We start from the raw sequence: 18470 nt of genomic DNA on the forward strand, positions 1-18470 counted from the left end.
GAGCTTGTCTCTTAGATTCTGGTGGTTTCTGACAATCCTTGCTGCCCTTGGGGTGTAGATACATCACTACAGACTCTGCCTCCATCTTCATATGGGTATTATTCTCTCTGTATCTTTTTTTTATCACTTTCTTTTTTAATATTTATTTATTTGACTGTCTTAGATGAGAGTCTTAGATGCATCAGGACCTCTGATCTTGGTGGTGGTATGGGAGATCTTCTGGGATCTTCAGTTGTGTCATGCAAACCCTTAGGTGGGGCATGTGGAATCTAGTTCAACACTGAGGATCACACCCAGGCCCCCTGCGTTGGGAGCATGGAGTCTTAGCCACTGGACCACCAGGGAAGTCTATCTCGATGTGTCTGAATTTTGGCTCTTACAAGAACATGAATCATTGGATGAGGGTCAGCCTCAAACCAGTAATGCCTTGTGTTAATCTTCTTGGTCACAGTACCTCTGCAGTGACCCTATTTCCAAATAAGGTCACATGCACAGGTTATGTGTGGGCTTGAAATTTGGAAAGGGGGCCACTTTTAAACTCAGTTCACTTTCCACTCCCCCTTGACATATTAATAATTTTCTATTTTTAAGCACACAGACATCATTAGAAATAAATTTCAGAGCCAGGCTGGCTGAAAGAGGGCCATTTCAAGGAACAGCTGTGACTGCAGGATGGTTTAAAACAGAAATTCTGAGCTGAAGAGGGGAAGCTTTGTTTCCTACCTTTTGTATTATGGATGAATATGGAGAATGTTTCAGCTGCACTGTGGGTTAATGGCTGGTGTGGGGCCTTAACAAGCTTTTATAGCATCTTAAGGTGGGAAAGCATCTGGGTTCCAAACACATGTGTTACTTTGAAATTTCACTTATTTATGAGATGGATACTACCTATGCCAGTGCACTGGTATTTACAGCTCTTTAGTTTCAGAATAGCTTACACAGTAGTTATCTCCACCAACATTTGTGTTTTTGTTGAAGGGCAGGTCGATCTAGAGGAGAAAGCTGTGGGAGAGACGGATACAGATAGGGAAAGAAGGTGAAAATGTTCATACCTTCTGTGGTCAGGGTCTCTTGCGGGGGGATGTCTGCCAGTGCCTGTCATGGGGTCTTCAGATGGCAGAGTATTTTTGTGCTTACTGACCTCTTAGTCATGCGAGTATCCTAATGTTAATGACTCTTCAGAATGGCAGTAACTGGAAACTGCTTGGAAATTGATCAGTCACGTAATCGTCTCTGTGAAATATCATCAGTCAAAGTTACCTTCTCTGAGCAGAGGTGTTCCACCCGCTCCACTGCACCCTGGTTCCCATCCTGCCCACCTCCTGTGGGGTCCCAGAGGTCATCACTAGAAGGAGTTGTGACTGATCCAGGCAGAACCAGCTGATGTACCAGCTGGTTTTGTCCTGCAGTGAAATAGGAGGTCTCCTACTTGGCACGTTGAAAGGAATCTTGGGAGCACGTCTTATTTTCACAAGACACCTCTGTGTTCTCTCTGTAAGATAGAACATTCTTGGCAACTAACTCTATCTAGATGACCAGACAAGGTGCTTTGCATAAGAACAGAAAGAGTGCCTCTGTGTGCCAGGCACTGTGTTAAGTAGTCTTTTCTGTTTTTAATTTAATTTGCAGAAGATTGCTATGAGATGCTAGAAAGCTCTTGGTATTTTCATGTCCATCTTACAGGAAGTTGTCCAAGCTTTCAGATCACGGAGTCAATCAAACTTAAAGGTTAGACTTTTCCTCGCTTTGCTAGTTGGTGTTTCTTTTTAGTGAGATGATAGGATTGGTTAGCTTCTGCAAAGCCTTTCTGGAAGCTTGGGACCCATAGACCAGTAATAACATATCTTCTTATTCTGCTGCCTGACAGTCTGCCCTGAGAAATAGTTTTTTTCATTGAAATCTCTTCCAGCTGATATGCTAATCCGAAAGTTGTTATAATTGCTGTGTTTCGTTGTTTGAAATAGATCATCTGGTGATAAAACGAACACGGAGGGAATAGAGGCTCTGGGAGCAGGGCAGTCCTGGAGCCCCTATGCTCCCAGGGACCAGGAGCCTGGGTTAGATGCAATCTTAGGAAACAGGAAGTACTGAATGTCTTCAGTTACAGAGAGGGTGCCTCGGAGGGGAAGGAAAGGGGACATATGAAGAGGAGAGAATAAAGTAGTCTCCACCCTTATTACAACTTTCCCCACATTTGGCCATGACCCCAAAAGACATCATTGTCATAAAGGGCCCCAGTTATATCCTCAGAAGTGCATAATGATGTCTGTATCACCGGGTTCTCTCTCCTGGGATATAGTCGTGGAGTCTGGAAATGGTAGCGAACTGAAAATTCTTAGTGTGGCATAATGGAGGGAAAGTAACAATTTTGGAGTCAAACTGCAGTCCGATCCTGACTAGCACCTCCTAACACTATGACCTATGGCAAATACTGGCCACCCTGAACCTCAGAGGCCTCATCTGAAAATAGGAACAACACGTTTCCTGTTGGATTGCTCCAGCTAAAGAAGAAGAAAATCCAAAAATATGCAAGGCATCTAGCACAGTTTCTAATACTAAATAAATAGTAGAGAGGATTGTGGCTTCAGTTCTTCCTTCTCATTTTCTTCTTCTTTAAAGCATCGTGAACTTTGCTTCTCAGAGGAAGATGTAGGGTTCCATTACGGTTGAGGATGCAGATTGCAATTGAAAACCTTTGCAGTTTGTAGCACACTTTCAGCCCCAGGAAGAAGGATGCTGCTAGGACCACCCCTCCTTCCCCCAGGCAGCCCATGAGCTCTTCCTCCAAGAGCTTGACGTACTCCTTTCCCAATCTGGAACCAGTCTGTTGTTCCTGTGCCTTTTTCTTGCCTTTCAAGTTCATCAGAGGATGAAGCACCAGAATGCTTCCTGTCTTCCTCTCTTGTTATCTAGCACATATAATCCTTTATGGGCTTCCCTGGTGGCTCAAGGGTAAAGAATCTGCCTATGAATGCAGGAGATAAGGTTTCCATCCCTGGGTCAGGAAGACCCCTAGAGAAGGAAGTGGCAGCGCACTCCAGTATTCTTGCTTGGGGAAACCCATCGACAGAGGAGCCTGGCAGGCTGCAGTCCATGGAGTCACAAGAGTTGGACATGACTTAGCATCTCACACACAGTCTAGTGCGTGGAGGAAATAAATGGCTATTTTGGTTATTTACAGAAGCTGGTAACTATCCGAGGTTTTACCTTATGCCTTGGGGAGTCTTATGAATGGCAATCAGTTTAGTTCCATCACTCAGTCGTGTCTGATTCTGTGTGACCCCATTGACTGCAGCATGCGAGGCTTCCCTGTCCATCACAAACTCCCAGAGCTTACTCAAGCGCATGTCCATTGAGTCAGTGATTCCATCCAACCATCTCATCCTCTGTCATCCCCTTTTCCTCCCACCTTCAATCTTTCCCAGCATCACAGTCTTTTCAGTGAGTCAGTTCTTTGCATCAGGTGGTCAAAGTATTGGACTTTCAGCTTCAGCATCAGTCCTTTCAGTGAATATTCAGGACTGATTTCCTTTAGGATGGACTGGTTGATCTCCTTGCAGTCCAGGGGACTCTCAAGAGACATCTCCAACACCACAGTTCAAAAAGCATCAATTCTTCAACACTCGGCTTTCCTTATAGTCCAACTCTCACATCCATACATGACTACTGGAAAAACCATAGCCTTGACTAGATGGACCTTTGTTGGCAAAGTAACGTCTCTGCTTTTTAATAAGCTCTCTAGGTTAGTCATAGCTTTTCTTCCAAGGAGCAAGTGTCTTTTAATTTCATGGTTGCAGTCACCATCTGCTGTGATTTTGGAGCCCAAGAAAATAAATTCTCTCAGTGTTCCCATTGTTTCCCCATCTATTTGCCATGAAGTGATGGGACTGGATGCCATGATCTTCATTTTCTGACTGTTGAGTTTCAAACCAACTTATTAACTCTCCTCTTTCACTTTCGTTAAGAGACTGTTTAGTTCTTCGCTTTCTGATAAGTGTGGTGTCATCCACGTATCTGTGTATCTGAGAAATATTGATATGTCTCCTGGCAATCTTGATTCCAGCTTGTGCCTTATCCAACCCAGCATTTCGCATGATGTACTCTAAATATAAGTTAAATAAGCAGAGTTACAATATACAGCCTTGACATACTCCTTTCCCAGTCTAGAACCAGTCTGTTGTTCCATGTCCGGTTCTAATTGTTGTTTCTTGACCTGGATGCAGATTTCTCAGGAGGCAGATCAGGTGGTCAGATAGTCCCATCTCTTTTAAGAATTTTCCAGTTTGTTGCGATTCACACAGTCAAAGGCTTTGGCATAGCCAATAAAGCAGAAGCAGAAGTAGATGTCTGAAACTCTCTTGCTTTTTAATGATCCAACGGATGTTGGCAATTTGATCTCTGGTTCCTCTGCCTTTTGTAAATCCAGCTTGAACATCTGGAATTTCATGGTTCACGTACTGTTGAAGCCTGGCTTGGAGAATTTTTAGCATTACTTTACTAACGTGTGAGATGAGTGCAATTGTGCGGTAGTTTGAGCATTCTTTGGCATTGCCTTTCTTTGGGACTGGAATGAAAACCTTTTCCAGTCCTGTGGCCACTGCTGAGTTTTCCAAATTCGCTGGCATATTGAGTGCAGCACTTTAACAACATCATCTTTAATATTTGATTCATCACCTCCGCTAGCTTTGTTCGTAGTGATGCTTCCTAAGGCCCACTTGTCTTCACATTCCAGAATGTCTGGCTCTAGGTGAGTGATAACACCATTGTGGCTGTCTGGGTCATGAAGATCTTTTTTATATAATTCTTCTGTGTATTGTTGCTACCTCTTCTTAATATCTTCTGCTTCTGTTAGGTCCATACCATTTCTGTCCTTTATTGCACCTGTCCTTATATGAAATATTCCCTTAGTATCTCTAATTTTCTTGAAGAGATCTCTAGTCTTTCCTATTCTGTTGTTTTCCTCTATTTCTTTCCCCTGATCACTGAGGAAGGCTTTCTCATCTCTCCTTGCTATTCTTTGGAATTCTGCGTTCAGATGGGTATATCTTTCCTTTTCTCCTTTGCCCTTAGCTTCTCTTCTTTTCTCAGCTTTTTGTGAAGCCTCCTGAGGCAACCATTTTGCCTTTTTGCATTTCTTTTTCTTGGGGATGTCTTGATCCCTGCCTCCTGTACAGTGTCACAAACCTCTGTCCATAGATCTTCAGACACTCTGTCTATCATATCTAATCCCTTGAATCTATTTGTCACTTCCACTGTATAATCAGAAGGGATTTGATTTACCCTTCTGAATAAACCATTGATAAACCACTGAATGGTCTAATGGTTTTCCCTGCTTTCGTTAATTTAAGTCTGAATTTAGCAATAAGGAGTTCATGATCTGAGCCACAGTCAGCTCCTGGTCTTGTTTTTGCTACCTGTATAGAACATCTTCATCTTTGACTACAAAGAATATAATCAATCTGATTTCAGTATTGACCATCTGGTGATGTCCATGTGTAGAGTCTTCTCTTGTGTTATTGGAAGAGGATATTTACTATGACCAGTGCGTTCTCTTGGCAAAATTCTGTTAGCCTTTGCCCTGCTTCATTTTGTACTCCAAGGCCAAGTCAAATTTGCCTGTTACTCTATATATCTCTTGATTTCCTACTTTTGCATTCCAGTCCCCTATAATGAAAAGGGACATCTTTTTTGGATGTTAGTTCTTGAAGGTCTTCATAGAACCGTTCAACTTCAGCTTCTGCAGCTCTATTGGTTGGGAAACTATGAAACTATGAGCCATGCCTTGTGGGGCCACCCAAGATGGACAGGTCATGGTGGAGAGTTCTGACAACATGGTCCATTGGAGAAGGAAATGGCAAACCACTTCAGTATTCTTGCCTTGAGAACCTCATGAACCGTATGAAAAGGCAAAAATATAGGACACTGAAAGATAAACTTCCCAGGTTGGTAGGTGCCCAGAATGCTACTGGAGAGCAGTGGAGAAAAAACTCCAGAAAGAATGAACAGACAGAGCCAAAGCAAAAACCACACACAGTTGTGGATGTGACTGGTGTTGGTAGTAAAGTCTGATGCTGTAAAATACAACATTGCACAGAAACCTGGAATGTTAGGTCCATGAATCAAGTTAAATTGGAAGGGGTCAAACAGGAGATGGCAAGAGTGAACATCAACATTTTAGGAATCATTGAATAAAATGGATGGAAATGGGTGAATTTAACTCAGATGACCATTTTATCTACTACTGTGGGTAAGAATCCCTTAGAAGAAATGGAGTAGCCCTCATAGTCAACAAAAGGGTCTGAAATGCAATACTTGGATGCATTCTCAAAAATGACAGAATGATCTCTGTTCATTTCCAAGACAAACCATTCAGTATCACAGTAATCCAAGTCTGTGCCCCAACCAGTGATGAATGGCATTATTGTTACCAAAGACGCTTAGGTCTATAAACTTTCTTATCACCCAAAGTCCATAGTTTACATTAGGGTTCATTCTTAGTGTTTTACATTCTGTGGATTTGGACAAATTAATAATGAGGCATATCCATCATTGGGCTTCCCAGATGGTGCTAGTGGTAAAGAACCCCCTTGACAATGTAAAAGACAAGAGACGCGGGCTGGACCGCGCGCGTCAGGCAGATCCTCTGGAGGAGGGCATGTCAACCCCCTCCAGTATGCTTGCTGGGAGAATTCCCGTGGACAGAGGATTCTGGCAGGTGCAGTCCATAGGGTCACAAAGGGCTGGACAGGACTGAAGCGAGTTAGCACACGTGTAGCGTGTATTCACCATTATAGTATCATACAGAGTCTTTTCTCTGCCCTAAAAATCATCTGTGCTCTGTCTGTTCATTCCTCCCTCCCCACAATGTCTGGAAACCTCTGATTTTTTTTTTTAACTGTCTACATGGTTTTTCCTTTTCTGGAATGTCATATAGTTGAAACCATACAGCATGTAGCCTTTTCAAATTAGTGCCTTTCACTTAGTAATATGTGTTTGAGCTTCCTCCATGTCTTTTCATGACTTAATAGCTTATTTCTTTTGTAGCATTGGATAATATTCCATTGTTTGAATGTACCCGGTTTATTTATTCATTCACCTACTGAAGGACATCAAGGTTGCTTCCAAGATTGGGTAATTCTGAATAAAGCTGATATAAGTATCCATGCTTGGGTTTTTGTGTGGCCGTAAATGTTTAGCTTATTTGAGTAAATATCAAGGAGTACTATTGCTGGATCGTGCGCTAAGAGTGTGTTTAGTTTTGTAGGAAGCTTCCAAACAAAAATATGTAATGCTTCATGAATTTTTGCATCACTGTTGCACAGGGCCGTGCTAATCTTCTCTGAATCACTCACTTTTAGTATGTGTGCACACATGCTAAGTCCCTTCAGTCGTTTCTGATGTTTTGCAACGCTGTGGACTGTTGCCTGCCAGACTTCTCTGTCCATGGGGATTCCCCAGGCAAGAATCCTGAAGTGGGTTGTCATGCCCTCCTCCAGGGGATTTGCCTGACACAGGGATCGAACCCGCATCTCTTAGGTCTCTTGCATTGGCAGGTGAGTTCTTTACCACTAGCTCTACCTCCAAAGCAAGCATGGTATATAAACTTGAAGGTACTCTCCAGGCAGCAGACATAGGTTTAAATGAAATAATTAGTTGTATGCTTTTCTGAAAATACCTGAAATGTTAACAGATGATAATTCAGCCTTTTCTAAACACCATGAGCTTATCCCATCGTGAGATGTATTAGAATGCATTTGTCACCACAGTTGCTTTTAACCTCAACCTTGGGGCAGTTCTAACTAAAGATGGCCACTTTTTAGTGTTTGACACCGCTGTTTAGCTAAAACCAATTTGCGCTTTTCAAAACAATTCGTTATCCCACACTGCACTTTTGTATACTCCCCAATTAAATGCAAAATCTATCTTTCATAAAAGTTAGAAATTATGTCCAATGAAAATCCGACGTTTTAATGGTTTTCCACAGATTAAAATTGTAGAGTTCTCAATAAACCCTGATTTACTGATGTTGGTTGTAAAATGGTTATTGCTGTTAATAAAGCCTGTAAATCTTAACAGGTTATATTTGCCTTGGACAATAAAACTTGCCATAAAGGCTTAGTGTCTAAGGCTAATTCTGTACACATCAAGGTAAACAACCTCCTCAAAATAATTCAATGTCTGAGAATTAAAGCCCAAAGGCAAGCAACTAACAGATTGTAGCCTTGAGCCACTGCATGCTGGGCAATCTTATTGTTTTTATGTCACTGAGGAATCAAGATGGTGCTAGAATTAGAAAGGTGAAGGTCAAGGGGCCATGTCTTGGCTATTACAAATAGTGCTACTATGAATGTAAGGATGCTTGTATGTTTGGCATTGTAGTTTTCTCCAGATAAATTGGAGTGAGTGAGATTGCTGGATCGTATGGCCCTCTATTTAGTTTTGGCGAACCTCCATGCTGTGTTACATAGGGAATGGATTACATATGCACAATGGACTACTACTCAGCCATTAAAAAGAGGGAAATAATGCCATTGGCAGCAACTTGGATGATCGTACTAAGTGAAGATGTGATATCTCTTATATGTGAAATCTAAAATATGACACAAATGGATTTTGTCTACAAAACAGAAGCAGACTCCCAGACAGAGAGAACAGACCTGTGGTTGCTGTGGGGGAGGGGAGGATGGGAGTTTGGGGATCATAGATGCAAACTGTTACATTTAGAATGGATAGACAGCTACTGCATAGTACAGGAAACTATGTTTAATGTCCTGTAATAAACTATAATGGGAAAGAACATGAAAAAAGAATACGTGTGTATGTGTGTGTGTGTATAACTGAATCACTTTGCTATAAAGCAGAAATCAATTATACTCCCAATTTAAAAAAAAGTCAAGGGCCTTAGTCAATGAAGTGTAGCTTGGAGAAGGTCCCCTTCTCTCTGTTGACTGACCAGTAAGTAGGTTAGCATGCTTGTGTAACAAGGTGAGGTCCCAAGAATAGGATGAAAGAATGCACTTTTTGTCTTATAAAGTATGTCAGAGTCACACCTGTGTTTGAAAACATTACTGGTGAAGGCTGGGGCAGGAGGGTGGATTTAGGGAAAGTGTTAGTTGCTCAGTCATGTCCAACTCTTTGTGACCCCATGGACTGTGGCCCACCAGGCTTCTCTGTCCATGGAATTCTCCAGGCAAGAATACTGGAGTGGGTTGCCATCTCCTTCTCCAGGGACAGTTAGGGAAAGGAGATCATTTTTTCCTTCCAGATGCCCATGCGGAAGTCAAAGGTTTTTAAAGAAGCTCTGTTAAACTTGGTGAATATTTATCCTACTTTCTTATGTTCAGGGAATTTCTTTTAAAGTCTCACCTCCCTAAGGTGAAAGCTGCAAAGCTTATTTTCTAGTCTTTGTGGTTAGGCCCACTCGTCAGGTGTGCTCACCCAAGGTGGGATGGAGTGTTGAGCAATGTGATGAGGTACTGGTATGGACATCCGTCTCTGGAGAGGATGGCGGCCGAGGTGCTGCCACAGAACTGGCTAGTCCTATGGCTGAGAGCCATGTCAACGTCATGGGTTTAGAACTGCGAGGACGCTGCCACGTGACTCTCTGTTTCCCTATGATGTGGTTGCTTATTGTTCCATTTGGCTGCCTGTTATGAATCTTCCTGGTGGCTTAGATGGTAAAGCGTCTGTCTGCAATGTGGAAGACCTGGGTTCAGTCCCTGGGTCAGGAAGATCCCCTGGAGAAGGAAATGGCAATCCACTCCAGTACTATTGCCTGGAAAATCCCATGGACAGAAGAGCCTGGTAGTCTACAGTCCATGGGGTTGCAAAGAGTCGGACACGACTGAGCGACTTCACTTTCACTTTCACTGTGTATCTTTGACTTTACTGGAGATTCTAGGCAATTCTGTGTGTGTGTCTGTGTGTGTGTGTGTGTGTGTGTGTCTGTGTGTGTGTGTGTCTCGCTTCAGTTGTGTCTGACTCTTTGGGACCCCATAGACTGTAGCCCACCAGGCTGCTCTGTCCATGGGGATTCTCCAGGCAAGAATACTGCAGTGGGTTGCCATACCTACCTCATGTGTCTGTGGCACAATGGTAAGCGCATTTAGCTTTCAACCTAAAGGCTGGTGGTTCAAGCCCACCCAGGGACATTTCCTAACCTTTGGGGCTTCCCTTGTGGCTCAGCTGGTAAAGAATCTGCCTGCAATGCGAGAGACCTGGGTTTGATCCCTGGTTTGGGAAGATGCCTTGGAGAAGAGAAAGGCTACCCACTCCACTTTTCTGGCCTGGAGAATTCCATGGACTATATATAGTCCACGGGGTCACAAAGAGTCAGACACAACTGAGCGACTTTCACTTCATTCCCCTTCTTCCAGAGAATCTGCCCGACCCAGGGATTGAACCTGCATTCTCTTACATCTCTTGCATTGGCAGGCAGATTCTTTAAAACTAGCACCACCTGGGAAGCCCTGGAAGAACTTTATTAGATATATAATCTTTAATAAAATCCTTTTCTACCTAAACAAGTCAGAGCAGAGTTGGTTGCTTGCAGTGAAGAATCGTGAGGGTGACTCTGTGTGTGCCCTGTCTTACTACGTGAAGGATGCCTTTGATGAGTACCTGAAAGTGTCCCTTAGAACCAAGCAAGTCACTATGAGCTAAAGGCTCTTTGAGGGCTGTTGATCTCTTTTTCTTTATCTGTAAAATAAGGAATGGGGCTGGAAACTCCTACAGCCCCTTTTGTATCTCCGATTATTCCTGTTGTATAAATAATAGAATCAGCGTACTATCAGATTTGTTTTAATAACTCTGTTAGACTGGTGCAGACAGTTTTTAAGTCAGAAGCCCTTTTCCCTTCTCCCCTGTGAGGATATTCTTAATGAAAGGTTCATTTATTTCAAATTTGTTCATTGCCATAAAACCCAGGAGAGAATCTTATGACATTGAACTGTTTCATACAAGAATCACTAGACTATTGTGTTTAACCTCAATCAAACAGACTGGGAAGTGAGGATTTTATTTTTAAAAAGATTCTTAATAATCCACTGGAGAAACATTGAGATGCCCAAGTTCTGAAGCGGTGGACCTTAGGTATAAATAATTAATTTGGTGCAACCAAAGCACCAAATTAGAGAATGTCTAATAGTCCAGATAAACTTTGCTTTGAAGAGACTGACAATGAAGACCTTTGCAGAAAGCGACATTTGATTAGAATGTATAACATTGTAATAGAAACCTAATGGACTCTTAGAAAAGGGAATGTTGAATTGGTTAAATACTAGTAATTAAGTGCCAGTAAATTACTTCTCTAAAAACATTCCTGTAAAAAGAAATTTGCTATCATAAGAGAGATGGGAAAATGAGGTTAATATAAGTTATTTAAAAAGTGAATGTCTGCAGCCCGAATACCCTCATCATTAATACGGGTCCTTAAGTCAATCTTATTAATGGACTGACTTTTGCCACGTCCTTATCTGAGAAGTTCTGGTTCCTCACTGAGGAAGAAAAGAAGCCATCTAAAGCTCCTGATTTGTATTTATTTTCTTTTTTTTTTTCTTGTTCTATATTCCTGGAGGGGGTGAAATATGGAAGATGGAATTACATTTCTCAAAGCCAAGGTAGAGAAAGTGATGAAGTGGCAAAGGCAGTGTCTTGACTCTTTTCCTTTTTTTCCCTGCATTCTTCTAGGTCAGCCCTACATGCTCAACTTCCTTTCTTCCTTACTACTTTCAGGCTGTATTATTTACAGCCCCATCTCTGTGTTCCCCCATTTTTCTTTGTCTGGAAGGTCCTTGACATCCCCCATCTATCTGCCCTTTACACAGTCTGGGAGAAGCTCTTTTAACCCAGCCAAGTCAGACTTCCTCCTGGCCATCCCAGGGGACACTGACTTTGCTTTCTTAGAAATATCTACTTTAATCAGTGTGGCCTGGGCAAGTTAAGGGCCTTAGTTTCTCCTTTCCTCTAAACATTTTTAATTTTTTAATATTTATTGGCATATTGTTGATTTACAATGTTGTGTTAGTTTCAGGTATATAGCCAGGTGAATCAGTTATAAACATATCCACTCTTTTTTAGGTTCTTTTCCAACACAGGTCATTGCATAGCGTTGAGTAGAGTTCCCTGTGCTACACAGCAGGTTCTTATTAGTTGTCTGTTCTATGTATAGCAGTGTGTATGTTTATAGCATAACGCTATGAACATTTTTTTTTGGTTTCTCTTTCTTGCCCTACTTCTTGTATTAACTTCTTATGACCTTATGTCATATTTCCTTGAGCTAACTCCCTTCAGGATAGGAAATGCAAATGATGCTTTTCAGTATCCTTTTATATGCTACCCCTCCCACCCCCATCTTCCCCATCCCTTTCACTCCCACCCTCCCACTCCCCTCACCCTTACCTTGGCAGATAACACTTGGCTTCTGGGAATAGTCTGGAAGCCTCTGTGACTTAGTGGATGAATATCCACACGACTGCTTTTTGGTATGCTTATGTGCGTGCTAAGTCGCTTCAGTCATATTAGACTCTTTCCACCCAATGGGCTATAGCCCACCAGGCTTCTCTGTCTATGGGATTTCCCAGGCAAGAATACTGGAGTCGGTTGCCATGCCCTCCTCTAGGGGATCTTCCCGACCCAGGGATCGAACTTGCGTCTCCTAAGGCTCCTGCGCTGCAGGCAAATTCTTTACAGCTGAGCCACTGGGGAAGCCCACTCTTTGATATACATAATAATAAACTCTTAAATTCAAATGATCACTTTCAAATTTACTAAGATTTTTCACATATATTGACTTATTTGATCCTTAAAGCTACTATCTGTGAGAAGGCAAATACAGGAATATCTCTGTTTTATGGAATCGTTGATTCTGTGGATAATTTCATGGAGAAACTACTCTGTCGCCAACTTTCATTGTATATGCACTCCATGCCAGGTATTCGTCACTGAATCCTTCCAGCAACTTTCTGGGGTAGGTGACAGTTACATGCCAGTGTTGTAAATAAAGAAACCGAGGCACAGAATGATTAAGCAGCTTACTGAGTGATTAAGCCACTCATTGAATCCTGAAAGCCTGGATTCTGAGGCTGTTCTCTTAAAGTCAACCTGATGAAGCTTCTTTATACGTTGGATGTTGTATGCTGAGCATGAGCCGAGTAAGATAAGAAGCCTGTCATTTTCTCACCTGCCATCTTACTTCATGCATGGGCTACTAAGAGTATGAATGTAAGATTAGGACATAAGTTAACCTGTCTCTGTGTGTGCACACATGCCAGCCTTCTGCTTTTTCTTTTCCTCCATTTCTGTTTTTTTAAAAATCTATTTCATTGAAATATAGTTAATTTACAACATTGTGTTACTTTCTGCTGTACAGCATGGTGGTTTCATGTATATACATTTATGTGTACCATATGGGCTTCCCTGCTGGCTCAGAGGTTAAAGCGTCTGCTTGCAATGCAGGAGACCTGGGTTCAATCCCTGGGTCGGGAAGATCCCCTGGAGAAGGAAATGGCAACCCACTCTAGTATTCTTGCCTGGAGAATCCCATGGATGGAGGAGCCTGGTGGGCTACAGTCCACGGGGTCGCAAAGAGTTGGACACGCCTGAGTGACTTCACTTCACTTCATATGATGTCTCTTAGATGTATAATCTAAAACATGACATGGATGAACTTATCTATGAAACAGACTCACAGACATGAAGGACAGACTTGCGGTTGCCAAGAGGAAGGCGGTGAGGGAGGGATAGAGTGGGGGTTTGAGAAGAGCAGGTGCAGAACTATTATATTTAGGATGATAAGCCTCAAGGTCCTGTTGTATAGCACAGGGATATCCTTCAATATCCTGTGATAAACCATAATGGAAAAGAATATGGAAAAGAATATATCTATGGTACACATATATGTATATACATGAAACCACCATGCTGTACAGCAGAAAGTAACACAACATTGTAAATCAACTATACTTCAATGAAATAAATTTTTTAAAAAGCCAGAAATGAGTTTTTTCATAGATAAGTTCATCTGTGTCGTGTTTTAGATTACACATCTAAGTGACATCATACGGTTTTCTCCATTTCTTTACTCTTGGCTATGATTCCATGGCAGAGTCTTACTATTCACCAGTCACAGTGAAACTCCATCATTCAATGGCCTTGAAACCTGCCCGGTTTTCAGGTTCCAGGGGTGCACTGGCAGAGTTGCTCAGTGCCAGTATCCACTTTGAATAAACTTTGATTGGATGGAGAAGCACTTGACATCCTCCTCCCTCTCTAACCCTCTTTCTTTTTTTTTTCCCCCTGGTAGATTGCATCCTTTATCCTTTCAGAATTTTCAGAGTCTGCTTAAGGTTTCTCAAATTGGGAGAAGCAGCAAATGGATCCAGAGGGAATGCAATTTGGAGGGAAACAGGAGAAGGTCAGTAGTTAATCAATCGATAGTAAACTCTGAAAGGAAAGCACATACACAAAGGAAATGCGTGATTTCTGAGTTAACAGAATGAAGGTGTGGAGCAATTTCTCTATCCTTCGCCTTCTTATGCAGTTGAGCAGCCATAAACAGTCTTTATATCTTGAATTATGCAGAAGTAAAAGCAGTTTGGGAGGCTTCCCCATAAAGAGCTGCAGTTCTGTAATTCAGCAGTAATGCTCCACGGGCATGAATCAAGAGCTCAGTCCCCATCCTGCTGAGACAGCATGGATTTTAATGCTTCTCTGAAGCACGCCACACGCCATCCTGACTCACTTAGCCAATGTAGGCTGCCTTTGTTTTTTAGGCAGAACTTTTTCAAACGTCAAACAGAAACCACCAACCACAGCCATCACAGCTTTTCCTGGAACTCTTTTGCCATGATTCCCAAATCCTAATTGTCATCTGGTCTCTTGGAAAAGAGACCCAAGGGGTCTCTTTCTTTAGAGAAATGCCACCATCTCAAATACCTTTTGTTTGTTTTTTGTATTAATTTTTTATTGGTGTAAAGTGGCTTTACAATGTTGTGTTAGTTTCTTGCCATACAGCAAAGTAAGTCAGTTATATGTATACATATATCCTCTCATTTTTATTTTTTATTTATTTATTTTTAAAAAATTAAAGGCAAACAGAGTGCATTGGCGGACCCGGAAAGGTGGGAACCCCACCCCAGAGCATCCCCAACCTGGGCGCGCAGAGGAGCCGCTTGCTCCGCACGTGCACGCGGACCCGCAGCCGCTCCCCCGCCTGCTCAATCCTCTCATTTTTACATTTCCTTCCCAGTTGTCACCATAGAACGTGAGGTAGAGCTCCCTGTGCTATACAGCCCATTCTCACTTGTTGTTGCTGTTTAGCCACTAAGATGTGTCCAACTCTTTTGTGACCCCATGGACGGTAGCCCACCAGGCTCCTCTGTCCATGGAATTCTCCAGGCAAGAATACTGAAGTGGTTCGCCTTTCCCTTCTCCAGGGGATCTTGCCAACCCAGGGATCGAACTTGGATCTCTTGCATTGGCAGGCAGATTCTTTACCATTGAGCCATCAGGGACCCTCCTGTTCCCATTAGTTATTTGTTTTATACGTGTGTGTTAGCTGCTCAGTCGTGTTCAGCTCTTTGCGACCCCATGGACTGCAGCCTGCCAGGCTCCTCTGTCCATGGGATTCTCCAGGCAAGAATACTAGAGTGGTTTGCCATGCCCTTCTCTGAGGTTTTATACATAGTGAGATATATATATATATATATATATATCAGTCCCAATCTCCCAGTCATCCCACCCCTCCACATGATTTTTGTTTTTAGTTCACTGTGGGCAACTGAAAAAGTACACGAGTGCCCTGTGTGGCTTTTCACATAACTACTAGTCAGATAGAACCTGCCCCTTTCTCCTTCATGGGGTAGTTACAGACACACAGAACAAGCACCTGCCCCCAGGTACTATGGAGGTATGCCCAGCCAATCTTACACCAGTTTCACTTCAGATCCACAATCTGCGTTTGCTGCGAGAATCCTCTTTCATCGCCCTGTGTAGCTATCACGCTTCTCCACTCTGTTAAATGTTAAGGAGCCGTGATCTTCCCACAGAGCCGTCTTAGGATCAGCACAGTCAGTACACTGAGTGCGAGAGCGACTTCATGAAACTCCCTGAGCCTCGGCTGGTGCAACTCATGGTGGCTTCCGCACCACAGATGACAGGCCCGCCGCCCCAGCTTAGCACAGCTCACATCAGCGCATAACTCCGATTCACTTGGCTTTGTCAGTTAAGCCTCCAAGAAAAAAACATCCAGCGTTCAGAGCCGAGCAGCTCATCATCCCCTGCCGCGGTGAATTTTGATTTAAATGTAATCGAGTCTCTCTTGGCTCTGGCTTAACTGAATTGGAACTGTTCTTTTAATTGTTGATTCAGTCCTGCCTTACAGATCTGGCTGTCGGTCCTCCCATCAGAGTCTCTTCCTGGATGTGCTTATTCATCGTGCACAAGGACGCTCATCCTCCGTGGACACCAGCACCAGCCCTTGCTAGTCACACGTGATGGTTTAAATGTTGATTTCTGTGTGCAGGAAGTGTCACATGGGTGATTCAAAGGCCAGCTCCATAGTAGCATTTGGAGATCACCTTTGCAGTGACAGCATCCCCTTTATTATAAGGGCTTCCCTAGTGAATCAGATGGTAAAGAATCTGCCTGCAATGCAGGAGACCCAGGTTTGATCCCTGGGTTGAGATTCCCTGGAGAAGGGAATGGCTTCCCAGGTGGCACTAGTGGTAAAGAGCCCGCCTGCCAATGCAGGAGGCATAAGAGACGTGGGTTCTGTCCCTGTATTGGCAAGATCCCCAGGAAGAGGGCATGGCAGCCCACTCCAGTATTCTTGCCTGGAGAATTCCAGGGACAGAGGATCCTGGTAGGCTACAGTCCTTGGGGTCACAAAGAGTCAGACACGACTGAGCAATTTACACTTTCCCTGTGGGAGATAGCTGTGGCATGTCATGGCAAGGAAATGAAAGAGCAGATCTGTCTAGTACCACACCAGTTTGACAGGAGCAGTCACTGGTACATCAGTTCTAGATGAGCCTATCAGTTTGATCTTTCTTTGTCATCTATGTAGTATTTGAAATATTAGTTACCTTAGTTACAATATCTGTGTATGTTTAGAAGGAGTAAAGTATTACGTGGTAATGAACATCCTACATTTGCTTGGGGAAATGTCTCCTTGATAGGCAGAGAAGTCACATTCTCATTGTTAATTATTCAAATATGATAATAGGTGGTAGGAGTTGGTAATGTAGAGGAGTGATGGTAATAATGATCAAGAGAAAAGATAACAGAGAGAGCTCATGGGAAAAAAAGCCCTCAAGGGAAATGGAAGCTGACAAGCGCTAGATGATATTTATCTGTCATTTCACTCAGTGCCATGATCCTTCAAGATGCAAAATCCCCAAGAACAACCATGGCTCTTAGTTACCATATACTGAGGACCACGGGCCAGGCCCTCTGCTAGGCACTTGCCACCTGTCATCCTGTTTCATTCTCACAGCCGAGTTAGGCACTGTTGTTATTTTCATTTTGTAGATGTCAAAACTGAAGCTGACGTTAAGTAGCTTTCCTGAAGTTTCTCCAACAGTGAGGGGCCAAGTTCTCTTTGATTTCAAAGCCCAGATCTTGAGACAGCCCTATAGTTCTCGTTTTTTTATCACGCGTTGTGTGCTTGGTAAGTGAGGGAATAGTGAGTCCAGCAGGGATGTATCCCATTCCAACATTGCATCCTCTGTTCCATCACAGGAGCCTCCAGTGAGTTCTGTTGGACCTGACATCAGAGTGTGATTTAAAGACAACTTATGGGCAGTCTCTTGCTTGGTCTAATAAACTTTCATCTCTTACTAGTTCAGTAGATGGCTTCTTTGCCTCAAGGAGTGAGGTCCAGTCTATATTGCTAACAAGCCCAAGCAGCCATCAAATGAAAGGAATATATAAATAACTATCTCAAGCAGAGTGTGTGGCCTATTATAATGTAACAGTGATAAAATAGAAGGGACATGATTATTTCTGTTGGCCAGAGTGGTCAACCAAGAGTATGCCAAGTATAATTCCTGTAGAGGTTTTGAAGGATGAATTAGAGGTCACCATGGTGGAAAGTTACACAGAATACTCAGGGTATAGGATCAGCTTGGTTAAAAGCAGGCACATGTCAAACAGCATGGTTGGCCAGGAAGTACAGTGAGTTTTGTTTGAGAAAGCCTAAAGTACACAGGAGATCCTCAATGGAATGGAGACTCATGGAAAGCCTGGTTGGCCATCTGAAAAATGTTGACTTTTTTTCTTAAGTTTTTTAAAAAGTCTATTGAAGTATAGTTGATTTACAATATTGGATTAGTTTCAGACCTACAGCAAAATGATTTGGTCATACATATTTATGTATATGTCTGTATTTTCCCCATTCTTTTGCATTATACTTTATTACAAGATACTGAGTATCATTCCCTGTGTTATGCAGTAAATCCTTGTCATTTAGA

General features: G+C 42.7%; 1 protein-coding gene, 1 non-coding gene and 1 pseudogene across 2 annotated transcripts in view; 2 read left to right on the forward strand and 1 right to left on the reverse strand.

The window, feature by feature from the left end:
* UNC5D (unc-5 netrin receptor D) overlaps nt 1-18470 on the forward strand; it is a 633424-nt gene that overhangs the window by 410274 nt on the left and 204680 nt on the right. The gene's annotated exons all lie outside the window — the stretch shown is intronic.
* On the reverse strand, nt 7278-7371 carry LOC120865918 (annotated as a pseudogene).
* On the forward strand, nt 10079-10151 carry TRNAE-UUC. Its single transcript has one exon. It is a non-coding gene; the product is annotated as a tRNA-Glu (tRNA).

This window comes from Oryx dammah, unplaced genomic scaffold (assembly GCF_014754425.2).
Source record: "Oryx dammah isolate SB20612 unplaced genomic scaffold, SCBI_Odam_1.1 HiC_scaffold_7, whole genome shotgun sequence".
In the NCBI taxonomy this organism is placed as follows: Eukaryota; Metazoa; Chordata; class Mammalia; order Artiodactyla; family Bovidae; genus Oryx; species Oryx dammah.